Source organism: Arachis ipaensis, chromosome B6, assembly GCF_059453495.1.
Source record: "Arachis ipaensis isolate K30076 ecotype BB chromosome B6, ASM5945349v1, whole genome shotgun sequence".
Classification (NCBI taxonomy): Eukaryota; Viridiplantae; Streptophyta; class Magnoliopsida; order Fabales; family Fabaceae; genus Arachis; species Arachis ipaensis.
This window is the reverse complement of record NC_142441.1, coordinates 44,611,869-44,616,109: the sequence shown is the minus strand read 5'-3', so window position 1 is coordinate 44,616,109 and position 4,241 is coordinate 44,611,869. Positions and strand designations below refer to the sequence as shown.

Sequence of the window (4,241 nt, the reverse complement as noted above, 5' to 3'; positions counted from 1 at the left end):
GCTACAGGTGCATACCAAGGAACTACTTCAGATACTGCTTGTAAGTTATGAAATGGGAAATTATCATTTATAGGAGTGGAGTCACCCTTAATGTGCTCAAGGCGACTCAGGTGGTCTGCCACTAAATTATGGTTACCACTCCTGTTCTTAATTTCTAAATCAAATTCTTGCAGCAGCAGTATCCAACGTATTAGCCTTGGTTTGGACTCCTTTTTAGCTAATAAATATTTTAGAGCTGCATGGTCTGAGTACACTACTACCTTAGTACCAGGTAAGTAGGCTCGGAATTTATCCAGAGCAAAAACAATAGCTAGAAGCTCTTTTTCAGTAGTAGTATAATTAGACTGAGCAGCATCTAAAGTCTTAGATGCATAGGTAATTACAAAAGGGTCCTTACTTTCGTGCTGGGCCAGCGCCGCTCCTACTGCATGGTTGGAAGCATCACACATGATTTCAAATGGCTGGCTCCAGTTAGGTCCTCTCACAATTGGAGCTTGAGTCAGGGCGGTCTTCAGCTTATCAAACGCTTGCATAAAACTTTCACTGAACTCGAACTCAATTTCCTTCTGCAGCAATTTGGATAAAGGTAATGCTACCATACTGAAGTCCTTAATGAATCTCCTGTAAAAATCTGCCTGGCCAAGGAACGAACGGACTTCCCTCACGGAGGAGGGGTAAGGTAAACTAGAAATAACATCCACCTTTGCTGGATCTACAGAAATGCCAGTATTAGGCACAACATGTCCTAGTACAATTTCTTGTGTGACCATAAAGTGATATTTTTCAAAATTTAATACAAGGTTTGTATTAACACATCTGTCTAATACTCTAGATAAACTATCCAAGAAAAGGCTAAATGAATCACCATATATGCTGAAATCATCCATAAAAATCTCCATACAGTTCTCAATAAGATCAGAAAAAAGACTCATCATGCATCTTTGGAAAGTAGCTGGTGCATTGCATAAGCCAAAGGGCATTTTCTTATAAGCATAAGTTCTAAAGGGACATGTAAAAGTGGTCTTCTCCTGATCTTCTGGAGCTATATGAATTTGAAAGTATCATGTATAACCATCTAAAAAACAATAATGAGATTTACCTGACAGGCGATCAAGCATTTGATCAATGAATGGCACGGGGTAATGATCTTTGCGAGTGGCTTGGTTGAGACGCCTATAGTCAATGCAAACCCTCCATGAATTCTGCACTCTAGTTGTCAGAAGCTCTCCATGCTCATTCTTTATTGTTGTGACTCCAGACTTCTTGGGCACTACTTGTACTGGGCTGACCCATTCACTATCTGAAATCGGGTAAATGATATCTGCTTCAAGTAGCCTGGTCACTTCCTTCTTGACAACTTCTAAGATGGTGGGATTCAATCTTCTTTGAGGCTGACGGACAGGCTTTGCTCCCTCTTCTAAGAATATTCTGTGTTCACAAACTTGGGGGCTGATACCTACTATATCCACCAAGCTCCATCCAATTGTTATCTTATGTTTTCTCAGCACACTGAGTAGTTGTTCTTCTTGTTGAGAAGTGAGTTCCTTTGCAATGATGACTGGGAAATTCTGCTTGTCCTCAAGGTAAGCATACTTGAGGTGTGGATGAAGGGGCTTTAACTCTAATTTCTGCTCATAGCTAGGCTCTGGATCATCTGGGGTGGGTGATAATGGTAAAGTCTTCTTATTGTTTTCAGAAAGTGTCCCCACACTTGGACCTTGCTCCATATACTTCTCTTCTAATTCTTCCTGGTGAACTTTAGCTACAGTTTCATCAATAATGTTGCATTGGAAGATAGAATGATCTTCCAGAGGATGCTTCATAGCTTCAATTAAACTGAAACTCACTGTTCTGCCATCTCTCTCAAAGGAGTAAGTTCCTGAGAATGCATCCAGCTTGAACTTTGAAGTTTTCAGGAATGGTCTTCCAAGCAGGATTGATGATGGTCTTCCTAAGTCATTAGGGGGCATTTCCAGGATGTAGAAATCAATGGAAAATCTAAGCCCCTTAATGCTCACTAGTACATCTTCAGCAATTCCAACTACTGTAATAATGCTTTTATCTGCTAACACAAAACGAGCTGCCGACCTTTTTAAGGGAGGGAGCCTCAAAGTATCATATATAGACAAAGGCATTATACTAATACATGCTCCTAAATCGCACATAAAGTCAGAAAATATCACACCTCTAATAGTACAGCTAACCATACATGGATCTAGATCATTACATTTCTTAGGTATATTTCCCATTAAAGCAGATATAGAACTACCTAAAGGAATAGTTTCTAATTCATTAATTTTATCTTTATGTATGCACAAATCCTTTAGAAACTTTGCGTATTTAGGTACCTGTTGAATAACATCAAAAAGAGGAACAGTTACCTCGACCTTTTTGAATATTTCTACCATTTTGGGGTCAAGTTCCATCTGCTTTCTAGTTTTCCTTGCAAGTTGTGGAAAGGGAATAGGAGGGGTGCGATTTGTAGCTTCAGCATCCCTTGGGGCTTCATTCTGTGGTTGAACTTCTTCTTCTTCAACTATGTCTTGTACGTCCTCTTTCTCTTCAGCATCTTCTACTTCCACCACATCCTCTGCTGGCACATTTTCTGGTGGGTTTGGCTCCTCATGGTTCCTCTCCTGTAATGTGGTTCCGGACTTCAAAGTGATGGCGTTGATGCCACCTTTAGGATTAGGCAGTGGTTGAGAAGGAATTCCATTAGAGCTTGAAGTTTGATGTGTGGAATTAAGTGAGAAATCCATCTGGGAAATGAGAGCTTGTAAAGTGGCAGTCAAGCCATTCAGACTAGAGTTCAGCTGCGCATGCATGTCTTATTGTCCTTGCGCAAGAGAATGGAGCATCTCGTCATTTGATGAGGAATTAGAATAAGCAGTCTGAGAAACTTGTTGTTGGGTTTGCTGGGGTCCTTGTGATTGTCTCAGGTGAAGTGTCCTGTAAGGTTGGTTCTGATTCTGCTGCCTGTTGTTGTTATTGTTATTCCACCTCTGGTTTCCATTATTGTCTCTGCCTCCTCTGTTAAAGTTATCCCTCCAGCCATGGTTAGAATTATCTCTCCAGCCTTGGTTGGAGTTGTCCTGCCATCTATGGTTATTGTTGCCACCTTGGTTGTAGTTGCCACCTTGTTGATTGTATCCTTGATTCGGGCAGTCATAGAAGTTGTGAGTGATTGCCACAGTGTTGTCTTCCTGGAGCTGCGGGCATTCATCAGTATAATGACTATAATCAGCACAGATCCCGCATACTCTTTGGGGAACTAACTGTTGGCCTTGTTGTGGTGAAGGCTGAGCTTGTTGTGCCTGTTGTTGATTTAACTGCATTTGTTTCAGTAAGTTGGTCATCTCACATATGCTCTGGGTGAGAGCAGTAGTTTCTTTGCTAGAGGAAATCTCTGCAACAGCTTTGGAATGGTTGCGCCTCTGTCTGTGATTCCTAGTGGACTCAGCTAAGTCACTGATCAACTGCCATGCTTCATCTGCGATTTTATACTTTTTCAGAGAACCATTGCTGGCACCTTCTAGTGTAGTCTTATCCTGGGGGTTCATGCCTTGAGTGAAGTAGCTGATCAATACTAGTTTACCAATCATGTGATGGGGACATGCGTCCATGAGATTGTTGAAGCGCTCCTAATATTCATAGAGAGTCTCTGATTCACCTTGAACAATGCAGGAGATCTTTTTTCTCAGTCTATCTGTGACTTCAGCTGGGAAGTATTTTTCCAAAAATTCTCTCGAGTGTATTCCAGTTGGCAACAGTTGCTTCAGGTTGGGAGTAGTACCACTCCCTCGCCTTTCCCTCAAGAGAAAATGGAAAAGTGGTTAACAGAATAGAAGTTTCATCTGTACCATGACGCCTAACAGTAGAACAGGCTGTCTGGAAATTCCTAAGGTGCTTGATAGGCTCTTGAGCAGGTAAGCCATGAAACTTGGGCATCAAGTTGATCAGTGCGGTTTTTAGTTCAAAATCTGCAGCTGCAGTTGGGTGAAGCACTTGATACGGCTACAGTGTAAAATCTGGGGCTCCTGCCTCCTAGAGAGTAATCCTCCTAGGTGCTGCCATGTTTCCTGCACGTAAATCAACTGGATCAGTAGTAAATGAGCGTGTCTCGCTCTCAGATGGCAGTTCAGATTCGCCCTCAGATGAGACTGGTGAATTGATAATAATCACTTCACCACCCTCAGAGACTAACCGACGTCGAGTTCGTCTAATATGTGAAAGAGTTCTTT

At 41.8% G+C, this 4,241-nt stretch overlaps 1 non-coding gene across 1 annotated transcript; it reads left to right on the top strand.

Moving 5' to 3' along the window:
* Positions 1–3,596: 3,596 nt before the first annotated feature.
* On the top strand, positions 3,597–3,704 carry LOC148555369 (small nucleolar RNA R71). Its single transcript, XR_015888223.1, has one exon. It is a non-coding gene; the product is annotated as a small nucleolar RNA R71 (small nucleolar RNA).
* The last annotated feature ends 537 nt before the right edge of the window (positions 3,705–4,241 follow it).